This window comes from Pithys albifrons, chromosome 5 (genome assembly GCF_047495875.1).
Source record: "Pithys albifrons albifrons isolate INPA30051 chromosome 5, PitAlb_v1, whole genome shotgun sequence".
In the NCBI taxonomy this organism is placed as follows: domain Eukaryota; kingdom Metazoa; phylum Chordata; class Aves; order Passeriformes; family Thamnophilidae; genus Pithys; species Pithys albifrons.
In genome coordinates, this window is record NC_092462.1 from 490470 (window position 1) to 509817 (window position 19348).

The following is a 19348-nucleotide window of genomic DNA, read 5'->3' on the forward strand; positions in this document are numbered from 1 at the left end:
CCTCCAAAATCCATCAGTACCCCAGGAAACAGACTCAGACACAGAGAACCGTTGCCGTTTTTACAGGCTTTTGACAAGTTCCTCAGCAGAAGACAAGAACAGGAGGCAGCACCAAGGAAACCCAGCGCCCCCACCCCAGAAGCACAACCTCTTTTCAGGTTGTGCTCATGTTCCACCCTCCAGTGCTGCACACCTGGCCCCAGTGACACCACCAGATCCAGGGATACCACTACATTTAACTGGGAGCACAGGAATGGGATTGGACTGGTACACCCACACCACAAGTGCAGGGCAGACTGCTGTGGCAGAGAAAGGGACTGGCTTTTGTTTTTCAGATTTGGGGTCTTCTTTTTTACCCTCTTTTTAATTGTTAAGCCTGCAACTGGGGTTGAGCATGGGGAGGGGGGAAGGGAACAGAATCTGGTGAACAGCTGGGGCCTATCACTTTTCATTGCAGGTCTTGGAGAGATGTGGTTGACAGAGTGATGCACAGAGGCTGTCCCAGTTAATGACTTCACCATTCTCCATCATTATCCCCATCATTAGGAAATTAGGAGGACAGAAGGTATTTACTGTAAACCTGCCACCTCCCAAGGAGAGATAAATAGAAACTGATAAATGGGATCTTCTGGTGCTGTTCGTCTATTAACCTTCTGCTTCCCAGTTTAGGCATATGCATGCTATCCTGCCATTAATATCCAGTAATTGGCAGAGCAGTGGGCAACACGCTCCTACCTTGAGCGTCACACCTCTCGTGTGCTGAGTGCGAGCGCAGGACCACGCACAGCACAGCTGTGCTGCGGGGAAGGGCCCCTGGGCAGCTGCTCACACCTCCACCCCGAGGCTGAACGACCAGGCAGACCTGCAGGGTCTGAAGGAGGCACCCATGTGTGTGCATGACCACCCTCCACGGCAGCAACAAACCAGCACGTGGGTGCAGTGGCACCCCCGCTGAGCTGCCGTGTGTTGTGTCAGCCTACCTCTGAACACAGCGCACCGACGCCTCCGGGGAAGAGTCCGACTCGCTGCAACCTCTGAGCACCAAGGCAAGAGGCATTTTGCTTATCGTTGTGAAGTGCTCCGTAAACTGCTAACAAAAAAAGAAGCAAGATTATGAGGGCTTAGAACTTTCTTTCCTAGCCAAAAAGCAGCTAACATTTTAGCAACCTGTACTGACGCTGCTGCGGTTCCCTCACCACACGAGTGACCCTTAGCATGTGTCGACTTGCTTCACCCCCCACAGGCTGAACCTCTAGAAGTTACCAAGTATCCAGAGAGACAAACTGAGCCACTTCTTTCCACAGCAACCCAGCCCTACAGAGCTGAAGCAAGTCCACACTCAAGAGAGACCAGGATGTTACCTGAGCCAGCCCTCCTGCCCACACAGAAAGCAGGCCCACTTGCAGGTCAGTCAACCGGTCCTTTCTTCCACCTAGAAAACTTCACCTTTATTTAGAAAAAAACCCATTCCACTGCTACTTTCCCCTATCACTTGACATTATTAACTGCTTTACTTACCTACCTCTAGCATTTTCCTTTCAACCAGCATTATAGTTTCCAATTCACGTGGTGTGCAGGTGTCTACAACTCAGGGACACCAGCCAAGACCACAGCTGCATTTCTGATGAGGAACAATCAGAACAACTTAACACAAGTCTTAAGACTCCCACAGTATTATGACAATATTGATCAACATGTAACGTTTTCCAGAAGCTCAGGAAAAACAGAGGGCCTGTTCCTACATGTACCAACCTGGCAGGCAGTTCCTCTGCTCTGTGTTGGATGGGTGGCTCCAATACTCTGGAAGGAAGGAGTGCAGACACGAGCTGTACTTGCTCCTTCCACACCCACTGGCTCGCACACACCAGCTCCATGTGGAGACCAACGGCAGCGGGACTGTGATGGCGAGTTCTAACAGGAACACCAGTATTAATTCCCATCTGTCTGAGCAACTGGCAGTGTCCATCAATTACAGCAAGAGCCAACGAACAGTTGCAGCTGCAAAATAAAAAGAGCAGAATTAACATTTCAAGTTTCTGTCATTCACCTGAATTTTTTACAGTTGTAATTAGCAAGCTGCAGAAGCTGTCAACAATCAACATCAGCCAATCTGTCTGCACCAGGAACCGACTGCGTGCCAGAAATTGTCTTCGACAGGTTTTTTTCTACCCTTGCTTCCCTCCATTAAAATTTTCCCTTCAACCCCCCCAACACTCATCTTTTTTACCACCAGTCACTAGAATTGAATGTGTCAAAACAGCGAGAGACAGAATGACTGACACTTAACTGATAAAGTCATAATTATTTCCTTTCTCCAAACCTCAGTACCAAAATGTGCTGCTGTCTCTCCCCAGGCCTCTGCTTCCCGGCCAGCACAGGAGCCACGCTGCACCCCTTCCCAAAAATGTGACCTTTACCCAACCCCAAACACGCCTCCTGGGCATACTGAGAAATTTAAAGAAGCTTTCTGGCTGAAGGCCTGTTCTGTCATGAGCCAGTGCAACTGGTTTCTCCACCTTCAGCAGAAGAGCTTGTTACCCCCTCCTCTTTACAACATCCACCTGCTCCACTTACTCCGAACACCCAAACAACCAGTGCTTCCATTTCTGTCTGTTGCACCAAACCACACAAAAACAGGAAACAGACCAAAAACAATTACACAAATCAAGACAAAACAAACAAACTCCAAACATTTGCTCCTTTCAGTGCCAGCCAGAAACTATTACTTTTTTAACACCCCAGAGTGTACAAAGAAAGCAACCCAGGAGACTACAGACACAGTGAATAAAACGGTCTACTCTGAGGAGCAAGTTATGTTCATTGTTGGGGTTGTTTTACAGGCTTGCCTTTTTTCTGTTGTTTTCCAGGTTTCCTTCGGTTGATTTGGGTTTTTCAGGGGTTTGGTTGTTTTTGTTTTGGGGATTTTTTAAAATGAAGTCCTCAGATTTTTAAAGCTATTGATCCTTTTCAGTCCGAGTTGTGGCACAGACAACATAAGTGTGCTTATCAATTAAGAGCTGATTTTTAACCTGTGCATACCCAGTAGATTAGAACACGTTACACAGGCACCAAGTGAGGGGCAGCTATAAGTGCCCAGGGATAAACTGCCCTCACAGGTGCATCCCCTGACATATCTCCCATTACCTGAACGCAGCTCACCTGGGGATGCTCAGCCCCTGCAGCTGCTGTGCTCACCTGCAACATGGTGGGCAAAGGGACAGGATTGTGGGGAACATTTAAAACAAAACACTGCTTGGACAAGAGGCTCTAACAGTGCACTCCGTACACACTCTGCTGCCTGACATCTACTTAATGCATTAATCTATCAGCCAGCTGAGCAACCACAATAAAAGCATAAAAAATATAACAAGAATCGCAACAATTTGTATATCCACCAACAAAACCCACACGGATTAACCCTTTTCTCTGCGAAGCACTGGAGCAGGTTTCACACACAGCTCTTATGCAGGTATTTGCAAAGTTGCTGCACACATCAGATACGTCTCATTATCCATAGAGACGATTTTTAATCTCTGCACTCACAGTAGCCCAGAACACACTACACATACCGGAACAACCTGGGGACAGCTGTAAATGTCCAGGGATAAACTGCTCGCTCCCTTCCCCAATAATAAGGAAAGCTTTCATACCGACAGAAGGTAGAGGAGCCTCGGGGAACAGCCTGCGGGAAGGTGCGGGGCCAGCGCTTCTCTTCCCGTCTGAGGGGCCGTGCGGGCACTGCCCTGCCCGTCCCACCTCACTGAGGGGCTGTGCGAGGCCGCCCCTGCCCTGCCCTGCCCTGCCCTGCCCTGCCCTGCCCTGCCCGTCCCTGCCCGTCCCACCTCACTGGGGGGCTGTGCGAGGCCGCCCCTGCCCTGCCCTGCCCGTCCCACCTCACTGAGGGGCCGTGAGGGGCCGGCGCTTCCCGCCTCGCCTGAGGGACTGTGAGGGGTCCTGAGGGGCCGGCCCTTCCCTTCCCGCCTCACTGAGGGGCTGTGCGAGGCCGGTCCTTCTCTTCCCGCCTCGCTGAGGGGCCGTGCGGGCCCTGCCCTGCCCGTCCCACCTCATTGAGGGGCTGTGCGAGGCCGGCCCTTCACTTCCCTTCCCACCTCAGTGAGGGGCTGTGCGAGGCCGGTCCTTCTCTTCCCTTCCCACCTCAGTGAGGGGCTGTGCGAGGCCAGTCCTTCCCTTCCCGCCTCACTGAGGGGCCGTGAGGGCCGCGAGGGGCCGGCGCTTCCCGCCTCGCCTGAGGGGTCCTGAGGGGCCATCGCTTCCATTCCCTTCCCGCCTCACCGAGGGGCCGTGCAGGCCCTGCCCTGCCCTTCCTGCCTCACTGAGGAGCTGTGCGAGGGCGGCCCTTTGCTGCCCTTCCCGCCTCGCCTGAGGGACCGTCGCTTCCCTTCCCCTCCCTTCCCTTCCCTTCCCTTCCCTTCCCTTCCCTTCCCTTCCCTTCCCTTCCCTTCCCCTCCCTTCCCTTCCCTTCCCTTCCCTTCCCTTCCCTTCCCACTTCACTGAGGGGCTGTGCGAGCCCAGCCCTTCGCTGCCCTTCCCGCTGAGGGGCCGTGCCAGCCCTTACCGCCTGGCCTGAGGGGCCTTTTCCTTCCCGCCTCGCCTGAGGGGCTGTGAGGGGTCATGAGGGGCCGGCCCTTCCCTTCCCTTCCCGCCTCACTGAGGGACTGTGAGGGGTCATGAGGAGCCGGCCCTTCCCTTCCCTTCCCGCCTCACTGAGGGACTGTGAGGGGTCATGAGGAGCCGGCCCTTCCCTTCCCTTCCCTTCCCGCCTCACTGAGGGACTGTGAGGGGTCATGAGGGGCCGGCCCTTCCCTTCCCTTCCCGCCTCACTGAGGGACTGTGAGGGGTCATGAGGAGCCGGCCCTTCCCTTCCCTTCCCTTCCCGCCTCACTGAGGGACTGTGAGGGGTCATGAGGAGCCGGCCCTTCCCTTCCCTTCCCGCCTCACTGAGGGACTGTGAGGGGTCATGAGGGGCCGGCCCTTCCCTTCCCTTCCCTTCCCGCCTCACTGAGGGACTGTGAGGGGTCATGAGGGGCCGGCCCTTCCCTTCCCTTCCCTTCCCGCCTCACTGAGGGACTGTGAGGGGTCATGAGGGGCCGGCCCTTCCCTTCCCTTCCCTTCCCGCCTCACTGAGGGACTGTGAGGGGTCATGAGGAGCCGGCCCTTCCCTTCCCGCCTCACTGAGGGACTGTGAGGGGTCATGAGGAGCCGGCCCTTCCCTTCCCTTCCCTTCCCTTCCCTTCCCGCCTCACTGAGGGACTGTGAGGGGTCATGAGGGGCCGGCCCTTCCCTTCCCTTCCCGCCTCGCCTCGTGAGCGCCGCGCGCGGTGCCGAGGCCGGGACAGCGCCCCCTGCCGGCCGCGCGCGGGGCCCGCCGTGTCTGTCGGGACTGTCGTGACTGTCGGGATGGAACCCCTCGCGTTCTCTTCGTACTAACGTGTGAGAGGGCAAATGAACTATAGTACGCCACAGATTAATGCACATCAACAAACCATCGGAAGGCACTACTAAGACTGACACAGGGGGTGCTCGGGAATGCCCCGAAGCCCCATGGCCTGATTTCACAAATGGCATTAAATAGCAAGACATTACACATAAAGTAAAAGGCACTCAGCAAGGCACCACATATTTATCCAGTACTCTTTTAGCTTCACGTAATAAATTTTAAAGTTGAAGAAATTCTCAGTACCTGCTAATTTTAAAATTTGATTAATAAAACAGAGCAGAAAAATGGAGAGGGGGCACTTTTGTTTCCAGAAACACCATTTCAAGTGATTGAAAACATATTAAAATCAGAATGAGGATCAGAACCTGGGCACAAAGGCCATATGATGTGGTTTCATCTGTGCATTCCAGGCATTTCAATGTCCACAGCTCAGTGCTTTCCAAAAGGAAAAAAAATCAAGATATCAATCTTATATAGACTAATATTTCACTTGACCAACAATTTTGGGGTTTAACGTTACAATTAAATAGTTATTAAAAATAGTTTTGGAGAATTCATTGGCACCTTCAAGTGCTGTGGGTGGAACAGCCACCAGCTGTGCCATCCCAAGGCACGGAGGAGCTGGCTCAGTTCCCTTCCCTGGCCAGCTGAGATCAGGCTCCCACCAAACTCCCATTTTCTGTGGAGTAAAGGGGAGCAAGAGGGTCCCACTGAACCCAACACCAAAACTGCAGTTCCCTCAGCCAAGAGCAGGATTTGGTCCTAAAAATTTCTGGGAAGCCATCAGGGTTCTTAGATCTTTCCATCCCCAAGCAAATATTTGATGTTTTTCTTCTCCATCAGTGTAATGAAGCTCTCACCAGGCAAATAGGACACAAGAGCAATCTATAAAAGAACAATCCTTGGAAGGGGGGTCTGACTCATCCTCGTGCTCTCCTGCACAGCAGCTGGGGTTTAATTGGGTTATTGGAAGTGAGCATATAAACCAGAGAGATCAGACTTCTGATCAAGAGTTCAGAATTCATGTAGCTAAAACAACAATAAATACTTCATATGAAGCATAAACCGGTGTCAAAACCATTTTATGAACTAAAAACCATGGAAACTGAGCAGACGTGGCTCTATCCTGCTCTCCTGCCTCAAGATGCTGCTCTCACAGTCCCTGACCTCCTCACACAGGGGTGGCCCTGGCTTTCACTGCTGAATTATTATTTCTCTTGGGAATGACAGGTTATGACACTTAAGCAATGGAAAAAGTTTAAGACCCAGGAATGTGACTTTGAGAAGGTTTGAGGCATCTTCCTCATTTCCAATTCTCAAGTCTAGTGAAGGGGAACAATAGACAAAGCTTCCTTAAACCCTATGAAGTCTGAAAAAACTGTTTTATCCTTTTCTACTCTGACCAAGGTGTCCCAACACAGTGTAAGGTGTTCAAGATGCACCACCCTCGAGCCATCACAGCTAACTTAAAAAATCAAGTTGTGTTTAAAGTTTTATCCAGACTCTGGAATATCTGGAGACCCTCTGGGTGTGCTGAGCACTATGGGAACATTGTAGGCTCCTTGTTTCACAGAAACTTGCCAAAACAGAGAAGGCAAGGAGTGTTGGAGCAGGAGGAGTTCCCCAAGCTGGTCCCCTCACCCCCTCCCTTTTTCAAGAGGAAAATACACAACTCCAGCCTTCCTTCTTTCGTTCATTTGCAGCCTGTCCTACAAACCACTGGCCAGAAGTCAGAGCATGCACTGCAACCTAAACAGCCTCCTCCAAGTGGAACAAAACAGGACCAAATTTACTCACCAACAAGCTGAATTTCCACTCTGGTGACTCCCTCAACATCACAAGAGGAACCAGAGGAAAGGTAGTACCCACTCATCCTGAAAGGTTTCCCAATCCAAAGGAACTAGAAGGAAAGCAAACAGGCAGTGTTAGTGCCAGCCATGGTTATTGGCATTCCCTGTCACCAGTGGACAAGCTCCACATGTCATCGAGGCCACGGCTACCCAGGAACGATCACAGCACTTGCTTGACAACATTGGTTTGGGCACCTCAGGTCTAAGGTAATTTAAACACCTCTCCCAAAATATTGGGGAATAAAGCCACAGGAAACAATGCTTGAAAAACCAACATTGTCAGCAAACAACAGGGCCCTGCAGATGGGCCCCCTGAGCTGGGAGACAAAGCCCTGTCCCGTGTCCCTGCAGTGCCCACAGAGCTCAGCTGCACAGGGATGCCAACACCTGGCAGTGACACAGGTGGGCATAGTCACCTCCAGGCCTTCCAGTGCCCCTGCTCCTCCCAGGCCAAGGCAACACAGGCACCCAGCCAGCGGCCAGCTCATGGAGCAGAGAATACTCCAGGGCAGTGCCCGTGTTCAGGGACCTGTGAACTGGTGTCCTCATGGCCAATATTTATAACACTTTGCCCCAGGGCTGGCACCCACGTGCCTTGTTCTGGCACACACCCCTGCAGAGAACAGCAAGTGTCCCAGATATGGTAGTAGTTTGGGGCAAGAAGAATGAACTCACTGAAAAAAATGACCATTTTCTTCACTATTCCTCTCCAGTTCCACTGATTATTACTGTCAAAGAAAGCAAGATGACCAAAAACCAAACCAAAATAATTTCAACACCAAGACCCAGCTGTAAGTTACTCAGCCCCCCCTCCCATGACTTGCACACTGCATCCCTCCAAGAACCCAGGCCTGCAGCCCCAGCACAGGGTCAGGGAGTTCTCTCACCCCCTCCTTCGTCCAGGGGACTGTGGAGTTTCCTTCACCATGGAAATCACACCTAACTCCAGCAGAACCAACGGCCCTGGACATTGTTCATTTCAGGACAACTCACTAAGAACATTCTCCCTAATTAAATACACCTCATTCCCCACAGAACAGCAGATCTTTCAGTGCTAGAGAAATTCTTTCTTTTCAGCGAGATCGTCGTGCTTTTCCAAAAATGTAAATTAATTCCTGCAGGGAAGAAGAGAGAGGTCTGGCCAAAAGAGCTCTACTTGGCATGATCAGCTCTCCTTGCTGTCTCACAGTCATTCCTGCACAAAATCTGATGTGGCAGCTTGTTTGAAACTTGTTTATTAGGAAGAGGTCATAAGCTGAGCACTGCTCAGAAGAGGTCAGGGATCTGATTAAAGGGTGAGTAAACTGAAATGCTTCACATGCATCTCTGAGACAGAAGCTTGATGAGGAGAGAGAGCTTGTCTTAGAAAAATGCTGCCAAGTACCTCACACCAAAGGCAGGAGCAGAGTGCAGGACTGGTTAGAGCAGGGGAAGATTAAATTCTCCTGTTGGCATTAACAAATACTCAGTATTGTTCTGCTGCACTTCAGGACGGGCTTGTGCTGGAAGAAAGCCCCTCTCTGAGGGGGAGATCACATGAAATCCTGCCAGTCCTGAAGCACTGATAGTCAAAACAGACGGAGAAAAAAGAACATCTTGAAATGATCTGCTAAACAAAGGAGAAACAAACAAACAAACAAACCACCTGATTATCCCAGGTCCTGTACCACAGAGACAGCTGAACTCCCATGTCTGGAGCCCCAGCCCAGTGCCTGTTCCCCCAAGGTTTTCCTTCTGTCTGTTGTGCTTTTTGCAGTGTGTGGGGAAAATGAAATCCAGGGTCTTTGCCTTCCACATTGTCGCTGTTGCCTTTACACATTCCTGACCCCTCCATGTCATCATTAGAGCTGTGCCATCCCAAACCTGGGAGGCTGCAGAGTCCACACTGGTGACATTCCCAGGCTGCTCTCACCACTGGGGCTCTAATGCATCAATGGTACCAAACAGCCAAGTGCTTCCTCTCCTCCTCCTCCTCCTCCTCCTCCTCCTCTCACTCTGCCCTTCTCCTTCCAGCTTCATTGTGACACTATTCCAGAGAGCAGCCTGAGAGGAGAAATTCCCTCTTCCCTGCACTGCAGAGCCTCACAGGTCTCCTCTTGCCAACCCCACAGGCTCCTGGTCAGGCCCTGCAGTGTCCCACAGAGCAGACTCAGTGTTCTGCATCTGGGATGGAACATGGAAATCATTTGGGAACCTCTCATAAATGCTGAAGTAACTGCAAGTTAGAAAAAAAAATTTCAGATTTTCCAAGAAAAGGAAAATGCTTAGAAAACAAGAGTGAGGGGAGAAAAAGTACAACATAAGAACTACAATCTGTCTGAGGGGCAGGAAACTCCACTAAAAAATGGAAAATCAGAATAATTTTTCAAGCATGATTTCCTGATAAACATCTGCACAGAGAAGAGACAACCCAACTGATCAGGGCACCTGCTTGGTCGTGGGTGCATCTCCCCCTGGAGTTCTGCTGCACGGCACAGGATGTCCAGCCCTCCAGGAGTCCTGGTGCAGTCCCTTCCCTCCCCCAGAGCTGAGCTCAGCACTGTGCTCTGCCTGACAGCTGAGGGTTACTGAATCGGCACCAGCTTCCAGGAGCTGTGACTCTCAGTTCCTCAAGCCTCTCTCGTGCTTAGACTGTTATGTCCCTCTAACCTGGAGAGCACCAAATAAATCTCTCCAGCCATTAATTCCAGGCAGGCTCTTGCTAAGGGTTCCCTGGAGAACAGGGTGCTCATTTTCTCAGGGAGTACACCAGCCTCACCTGGGTCATAGCTCAGCCACTCCTCTGCTGAGAGCCCAGAGCTGGCAGCAGGGACTGATCATCCTGCAGGGGTGACTGGACTGAACCCCCAAACCTGTGCTCTGGGCTGTCCAGTCACTCAGGAGCTGGCAGATACAATTTGTGCCATCTCAAGTGCCATTGCTGTGTGTTACCAGCTGGGCTTCCAGCATGCACAGCACTGGAAATACCTGAGCCCCGCTGGCTCAGGGGGGGAGACTGCACAGAAACGCCCCAGGTCAGAACAGCTGCCAAAGGGATGGTTCTGCCTGCACGGAGCAGGCTGTGGGCACAGAGCCCCGTCAGGCACCTCTGCTGCTGGCTGGCACTCTTGTACCAGAGGTTGGCTGGCTGGGTACATTCCTGTGCCTGCTCCCAAGCCATGCTGCACGTTACCCAGCACAGGGATCCTTCCCCAGAACACACGCCTGCTCTGAAGGACATGAGACACTCTACTTACTGCTGCACAGTGAGCTGTCCCTCACTGCAGGAGGTGATACAGGCAGGGGCTGGGCAGCAGCTCCTTGGCACACCAAGGGAGGGCAGGGCAGGGGGGCAGCCAGAGCCCTGCACCCCAGCTGGCTCTGCCACCATTTAGGACCCTGTTCTGATCACAGATATCTCTCCTGCAGGCCGTTCCTCCCCTCCATCTACACTTATCACCCACCTGACACAGGTTCAGCCCTTTCCTGGTGCACAGGCAGGAGGACCGAGGCCCTGGTTTGCTGAGCTTCTGCTGGGGACTGTCAGGGTCCCTGCAGGAAAACCTCTGATCATGATTCAGCTCGGGCCCCTTGTCACCAGAACAGACCAGCGTGAGCTCTGAGAAGAATCAGAAATGCAATAAAGCAGCTGGAGGTTTTGAGTCACTGTGTTTTAAAGTGGGAGGGGAAACACACACACACATGCAAATGTGACTATAAAAAGGAAAAATAAACCTGGGCAGGTACACAGTACTGCAGCACTGGCCACAGGATAAAACCTGTTTGATTCCTCTGCCCATTCTGATGTCCAAAGGCAGAAGATGCAATCAAAGATAGGTTAAGTGACCCAGGAGAACTGCAGGGACTGGATTTCAGCCCAGGGCTTTCCTTGCAGCAAGCCCATGGATGAAGGAGAATATTGTAGCAGACTAGAAGTGTCTGTAGGGTCTGGCCCCACCAGGGAGAGCAATGACAGAAGACAACAAGTAGTCTGAAATGCATGAGTAGAACATTGCACAACCACAGGGCCAGCCCAGCCTTTTGTGGGCCAGCCCAGGCTTTTGTGGGCCAGCCCAGGCCTCCCTCCAGCCCCAGCTGGGACCACTGCTGTTGAAGAATAAAACTCTCTCCCCCTTCTGTTTCAGATGGAAGTAAATAAGGGAATGAGCCCCAGCCTGCAAGACTTGGCCTCCATCTGAAGAAGGTGGTTCTAAAGGTCCTTTTTCAATGCAGGCAAACTCCCTGACTGTGAGCCTGGGCAGCACCAGACATTTGCTGTGGAGCCCTGAGGTAAAAGCTTGTCGTGCACTGACCCACTGCTGTCCAGCAGGTTCTTGGTCAGAGCGTGGGTTTCATCAACACTGGCTAGAAACAGAAATATCTGCCAAGGGAAGGACCTGTGTCATTACAGCACACACAGCCCCAGGCAGCCTTTGGGGAGCTCAGTGCCTGACCTGATACTTGAGGCAAGTAAAGTTATGACACAGAAAATGCATGCACAGAATTATGCAAGGCTAGGAAAGAACTGAGCTCCCTGCTCCTGGGATCCAGCCCAGGTTTGCTCCTAGGTCTTCCCAGCTTCCTAGGGTCAGATTTCAGTCAATCCAAATGTTTAGGTACATTTGGCTTTTAGTTTTCAACCAAACTCCATCCTCAACTTAAACGAAATACCATTGGTGCTCTAAAATCAAGATCATTGACTTCACACAGAGAAAAACTTCAAACAGTTGCAAATACTTAGAGATCCACCTTCCTCAAGGTTGTTTTCTTCCTCATTGCAGTTCAGCATCCCATGGGAAAAGCACTATTTTTACAGATGAACAGCCTATGCTGTTTTCCATCTCCCCTTAAAATTAAACAAAAGTCTGATGAAGCATCAAGGGGAAAAACAAGATAGAAAAACTAGGTATTTTCCCATAAGAAATGAAACCTGCACCCCACAACAACCCAAACCCAACCCTTTGCATTTCCAAGCCGTGCCAGACGTTGCCCTGACAGGTGGTTCAGAGGTCTGAGCCTGGGAGCTGTGCACACATCGTGCCTCGGCTCCCTGGCAGGGTCTGAGCCAGGAGTGCTTCCCAGCAGAGCCCGAGGGCAGGTCCTGCACCCTTTGCCTCCCCCGTGAGGATCCTCCCATACACCTGAGCCAGGCGTTGTGCTTGTCCTACTGAGGCACATTCCATGCTGCAGACAGGCTCCCCCTGGTTTCCAGGGACTGCAGGGCAGGCTCAGGCACTGTCACCTGCGGGAGGAGTTACAGACCCAGGGCAAGCAGGAGCCTCTCCCTCGGGGCCGCTCCTGACCCCAGACAGAGCTTCCCTTGCCTCTGGAGCACAGCCTGCAGAATGAACCACTGTCTTTAAAACAAACACTCCAACGCTGTGCTTCTCATTAGCCCCAGACTTTTGTCCCCTTATTCATGAGCAGGAGCACCCTGGCCATGGAGCCAGTGCTCTCCCTGAATAGGGCCTTGTTGTGTCGGGGCAGTGGCTGCCGGGCTGGACTCCCCAAACCGCAGCAATTATTCTGGCTGAAACAAGACACAGAGAGCATCGGGATCAGGCCACAAAGCCCAAGATAAAGGCAACAAGCACATAATAAAGCCCCTTGACAAGTGATCCTTACAAAAGGCTGTCCCTACAGAGTGATGTATGGAAGAGTTTTCAGCATGGTGCTCCCTGCTTTATCCAGGCCCAGTCAGCCCTGAAGCTCAGCCGATTTCTGTGATTTGCTGTCGTTTTCTCTGTCCCTGCAGTGCTGCCCACGGGACAAGGGGCAGGCTGACAGAGGCCAGCAGCCTCAGCAGGGACACTGTTAGCCCAAACCTGCCCCTCCTGTCCCGCTGCAAAGAAAGGGAACATCTGAAAGGAGGAGCGAGGGGGAGGAAAGGAATGCTGGACACAAAAAAGGGGGCAATAAAGATGACATTCTTGTGCTGTTTAAGGGAAGGCAGCCTGAATGTGCAATGGGAGTGCAGGCTGAACCCCAACACCTGCTGGATGTAATGGACTCTGAAGTGTTGTTTCAGAATTAATCAAGTCATTTAAAATCATAGCTGTAGTCTCCATTCACTACTCCTGTGCATAAACGCGCTGATCCCGATACCCATCCATGTCGGGTGACTTGAGCAATATATCACCATAATTGCCATTTTAGGGCTGCAAATTGGAGCTAAAATAACCAGATGCAAAAGAGATGGCCATATCATACTCTCAAGATGGATCTACAAAGTTCAAGGAGAGTTCAAGCATGGAAGAGGCAATAGAGAGGGGTCAAGTGTAAGGAGATTGTTCATGTTCAAGAGAAATTAACTTTACAAATATATTGTTTCTGAGGTGGTAATTGTACCATCTTACAGCTATTCATACCTCATTGAATCTTTGCATTCTTCTCAGCCATTAGAGTGATTGTTCCTCATTGAAATAAATTTGATTTTGACAAAATATTCTGTTTTTAAACTGCAACTAATTTCCCCAAGACTTTCTGCTTTGAAATAACTCTGAAATCACACAGCCCAGAACCAGATACGAGATCTGCAGGCTCAGGGACCATGGGCAAGCCAAAAGCACTGGGACTGCCAATTCATTTATTGTCAGAAAGGTTAACAACACTCAGAGCTTGAGACCTCCCCGAAAAGAGCCATTGCAGTGCAGTTCTCACCCAAAGTAATGTGCCTGTGTGACTGTGGGCCTGCTCTGGAAGCTTCAAAGTGTTCAAGCACTTCAGCTACTGTGGATTTCCGTGTTGCCAACACAGAAACTCCTTTGAGCAGTCCAGGGTAGCACTGCCCACATAACACAACAAACAAAAGTTCACACAAAGAGACGTCAATTGTTCTTTGAAGAAACCCAGCGCCAGGCCAGACCCGGAGCAGCGAGGGAGGGGCTGCACAGCAGGACCCAAGAGTGTCCCACTGCGTTTGGCCGAGGCTCCCGGCAGAGAGATCCCCCCCAGCCAAACGAGCGCTCCTGAACCCCCTGCAGCCCCGTGAAACCCAAACAAGGCATTTTAGGGAGCCCTGGGGCAGGTGCCTAGGCAAGTTTAAAGCCACTCATAAGCACTGGTTTAAGAAATGCCTTTATCTGCTACTCTTAGACTCAGGTGAGCCCATTAATTGTTTCTCTTCCCAGCTTCAAATTGCACCACTGAAAGTCTGTTTTCAGGTTGTTGCTGAACCACCACCAGACCTAAGAATTACTGTCAGCCTCTAACAAGCCACCTGCACAGCCCGAGCAAACACACTTCCCACTGTTCCTGTGGGGCTGGGCGAGTGTCCCGGTGATTTCTGTGGTGAGCCTGCCGTGATTCCAGCGCTGCTGCTGCACCTCCAGCAGACAGAGGGGCAGCTCCGGGCCCTGTAAATCAGCCCAGCCCCATTGTGCTGGCAGAGCTGTGCTAATTCATCCCGCCAGGAGCCGCTGACCTGAGCCCTCCCAACAATGGCACTACAGAGAGCTAATGTGCTATGGGTTACTCGGTAATTCCTGCAGCATAATTGGCCAACATGGAAACGGTAGGAAAGATTGAAGTTCATAACTAATTGCAACCATTACCGAGACAGCATTATTTGTGATTAACTGCATGTAGTAGGCCTGGTTCTGATTTCACTCATCTCCTTGCAGGCAGTTGTTCGACAGGTAGCTGGTGATGGCTCCCGTGGGCCCAGCTTCTGGAAGAGGCCCATCCTCATGGCTACAGCACACCAGGTTCTACATCACACTGACATCATCAGGAAAGCAAGGTCTTCAGGGCTTGAACTGCAGGCTGAGTGAAAAAGCATGTGCATTCAGCTTGTTCTTTGCCTCCCTGTGAGCAGAACTCTGCCAGCCCACCCCTGAGGTTCCAGGCACCCTGCTGACCTGTCTGCCTCTTGTCTCCTGTACTTACCTGCCTGTTGGGTCAGGTGGGACTTCTGCAGCCTCATCTGGCAGGTTCAACACTGGCAGTACCCGTGTTTCAAATCTTCATGTGCTGCTTTGCATGGAATGGGAACAGAGCAACAGATTCCCTCAAAAAGCTCATTTACAGTTCAAACCACTCAGCTTCCATTGCCTGTTTCCTTCCCAAGGTCTGGCCCTTGAGTCTCTGCAGGAGCTTTTGGCACCTGGGCTCTCTTGGCAGTCCTGCTTTCAGCTACAGGTGCTCAGTGTACAAACCCAGCTGGAGGGAAGGTGGCTCAGGACAGTGTCACTTTGGAGCTTCCTAAACAGAGAGAAAAATCACTGTGAATTCCATTGGCACTGCCCTGAACATGGGCTCGTACGTAAACATACAAATATATGTGTGTGCATATACATTAAATGCCTGGAAATCATCTCCCCAAAAGTGCCCTTGTTGGACACACTCATTAGTTTGACACAGCCAGGTCAGAGCCTGCAGTCCCTTGCACAGAAGGAACAGTTTCTTATCTTTATTTTCCTTGAGCCCTTGTCTAAAAACCATCATCTGCAAATTGTAATTTTTCTCCACCTTTCATAAATATCAGCAATAGTGCAGCCCTCTCTCCCCCTCTCTTCTTCTTATTCTGGATATCAGGCAGATAAGAGTTATCAGTAAAGGTCATCCTCAATTTCTGTACAGAAATGATCTGTCTCCGGTATGTAATAAACATTTATCCATGCCTTTATTAGCTATATTGGATCTGACAGTTCTGTTAAACCATTTTCTTTCATTTTGCTAGGTCATGACGGTTAATGCTGCTAAAAAATCTCATCACTGCTTTTGATCACTGTATTGTCTCCCCAGCATTAGCAGGATTTTGTAAAGGTAAGCACTGGCTGGAATGACCTATTAAAGTTACAGCCCGTTGAGCTCCTGGCGTTTTTCTCCCCACAATAAAAAGCAAAGAAGTGCAAAGCATAAATTCTACTCTGGGGTTATATTTAGTCGGGCAGCTGACATTTAGGAGAGCAGCCACTTCAAGCCCGCTTTGCGCTGGTTTCGCTCCATCTTTCTCCCATCCCTGAGTTTCCGAGGTGGTGCTGGAAGCCACGGCACAGCAAATGAGCGCAATTAGTGGGACCGGGAGGTGATGATGTCCCAGTTAACCCCCACCACGCCAGCAGCGCGTTAGGGCAGCTGCTCGGGAAGCATTGGCTCAGCACAAAGCCACAGGGAATAGCAGAGAGCATGAGGATCCTGCTGAGCCTTCCCAGAACCGGGATCTGCAAAGGCAGCGATGGGAACGCAGCCACCCCCCACGTACAAGGCTCAGGGGAATAAAACTCTGCCGGCCGCTGGGGGCAGCTCAGTGCGAGTTTGAGCCGCTATTCCTGCACTGAGCAGCTCTCCTGCCAAGCACTGCAGCCACAAACAGGTGCAGAAGGCACAGGTAGCCCTTGTCGTGGTTGGCAAGACAAACCTGTCCCCAGAAGAACTCTCTCCTCAACTCCCCTGAGTTGTGAACAGTTTAAACACAGTTACAAAGCCCCAAAGAGCACTCTGCTGAGGGCAGAAAGGGGCACTATGGGGATAGTGCACCACACTGAGGGAACGGGAGCTACCTTAAACATCCACACCCAGGAACTTGCCTTCTGCCTGCAGCCCTGTTTTCAGGCTGTAACAAAGGGCTTGACATCAGCACTATAAAGGATCACATCACCTCTTCAATTTCCTCGAGCAACCCCTTATTTGGCAGCGACAGCCCGGGCTTTTTTCTTCTCCACATGTACCCAGCTGTAGCTTCCCAGCTTCCAAAGGTGACCAGGAACAGACTGCAGCCCCTCACAAGAACAAGCCAAATGTTACCCTGGTCTCCAGGACAACAGGCATATCAAACAGACAAATCTGTCCCGTGCACCTCCCTGTGCTCTCCAGCTCCCTGTGTCCTGCCAGCCGCGTTCCCCACGGTCCCTGCAATATGTACCTGCAGCAGCAGAGGTCCTGCCTTCCCCATAACAGTGAATGGCAACCCTGCGCACACAGGGGCTTGTGTCCCCTTGTGTCCCTGCTGCCAGGACCCTGGGCAGCCCCAGGGAAACGCAGGAATTCCCTGCCCTGGCTGGCTGCTCGCAAAACCTCCACACCTTCCAACAAAGGAAGATCAAGGGTGCTAACCCCGCTGGCCCAGCTGACTTCACCCCACCATGTTCCCTGTCCCCATGTTTGGAGCAGGAGGCCTGTGCTCCCGGTGCCCCTGTGGCCACCCAGCAGCAGCATCTCCCCGTGGTGAATCCCAGCCAGGCAGCCAAGGGCCCGGGCTGGGCAGGGAGGCTGCTCACACACCATTATCCCTCTCTCCAGCCCAGGCTGGAAGTGCACACAATAGACACACAGCCCCAGAGGTGCCCTCTGACCCTGGTGCTTCAGACCACCAGGCTGCTGAACAAGGGGCAGGACCCCTGTGGTCATGGGAATCTGCAGCAGTTAAACTCACTCTGTGTATGTTGGTGAGCTCTGCCTAAGCTAGCAAGGTGTTACCACTCTGGACATACACAGACAGACACAAAAGGGGAGCAGGAGAGAGAAAACCCCTCAGAGCAGCACATGGGCGAGCACCCACTGCCTGTGATTTGTCATGTATGGCTCTGTTTGCCGGGTGTTCTGCCTAACACAGCAAAGAGGTTCCTGCTGGCTGGGAGCAGCTCACACGCTACACGGAACTCACCCTCAGCAGGCAGCTGTGCAGGCCCCGCTCACTCACTGCAGCTCCTCTTCCACACATCCCAGCAGGACTCAGAGGGGATGTGGAACAACTCGGTTTGAAGGGCCTGATGTTTGACTTCTCTATGAGCCAGCAGATTTGTGCAAAGAAGCAAAAACATCCATTAAAATCACCTAATGGGCCAATTGGCCAAGTATTTGTCTTTACAATGAGACGTGTAACATATCCTGCTACATGCTGATGGATTTTAGTAGCAGAGAACAAACACAGTCCTAAAAAATAAAATCCATATCCAGATAATGCAGCTGGCAGTTAATGATTACAGTGTGTGACACTTTGAATCCACCAAGTCGATGACACTGAGGTGATTTTTCTTCCCTTCGTGTCTGCGAAGCAGGTTGGCAAGGAAGGAAAATGGTTGATCTGCTAACGAGTTTAACAACACAACCCTGAAATAAATCACATCCAAAAGCTAGAAGCCTGCCTCAGTTTAGCAGTTAAATCATCTGTTCCTAGAACAAAAACCCAAACACATAAACCCCAATCCTGCCCTGAAGTCATTACCAGCAGGATCCTCTATTTGAAGTCTCACAAAACGCTCAGGAATGGCCCTGGTGATTTGGCCAAAGCAAAACAGGCACTCTGCAGCTCTGCACAGGCCAGAGGAAATGGAGATCCCAGTATGAGAATATTAAATTATTATGGCTCTTGCATCAGGGGGCACAACTGCGAGTGGCCCCCCTGCTCTGCTGGCCAGGCTGTGCCACTCCCTGCAGAGAGCTCTCATTGTCACACCAAATATTGACATGCTTTGATAATAATAACATTGTCAAGAAAATAGCAGGGAAGTTTCAGTAGGAACTCCATATTCAGGAGCCAGCTGTGCACAGCCCCAGTTGCTTTTTCTAAGAAGATACCTTCAAAAAGCAAAATTCAGCCTTGCTCGTGAGAAAAAATGACTCCATTACCCAAAAGCAGAAGAAAGAAAAGAAGGTCATTGGACAAGAAAGGGATGAGGACCACTCCCTGGAGACATTTTTACATGAGTTTAAATTTATTTTTGTTCCCAAAGGCATTTTGGTCAGTGCAAGCAAATAACATGGCAAAGAGAAGAGCAGGCCCTAAATCAGAGAATAATTACCTTTGTGAGCTTTATTGATTGCACTGATTGAGCTGAAAGAGTTGGGGGGCTTTTCCCCCTCATCCACCTTCTTGCATGACATAACCATTCAACAGCTCAAATGAGGTGGGACATAATGTGATTTTTGGCAACAATGGTACTATTGTTGAAATCCAAAAAATCTGTATTTCTTAGGGGTTTGGCAAACTTGTTCCTTTGTCCACCCAAAATAATGGCTTAAAAAGAAGAGAAAGGAGAAAGAAAAAAGTCTACTCCCCTCTCCCCTTTGGCCTTCCTCCCTATCACAGACTGTCATGCTGAGTCACCCGGGCTGAGCA

General features: G+C 51.1%; 1 long non-coding RNA gene across 1 annotated transcript; it reads right to left on the reverse strand.

The window, feature by feature from the left end:
• Positions 1–1758: 1758 nt before the first annotated feature.
• Positions 1759–15466, reverse strand: LOC139671784 (uncharacterized). The gene is made up of 4 exons (XR_011697782.1): positions 15175–15466; positions 14841–15051; positions 7256–7358; positions 1759–1998 (listed from the first exon to the last, which is right to left on the reverse strand). It is a non-coding gene; the product is annotated as an uncharacterized lncRNA (long non-coding RNA).
• Between the last annotated feature and the right edge of the window lie 3882 nt (positions 15467–19348).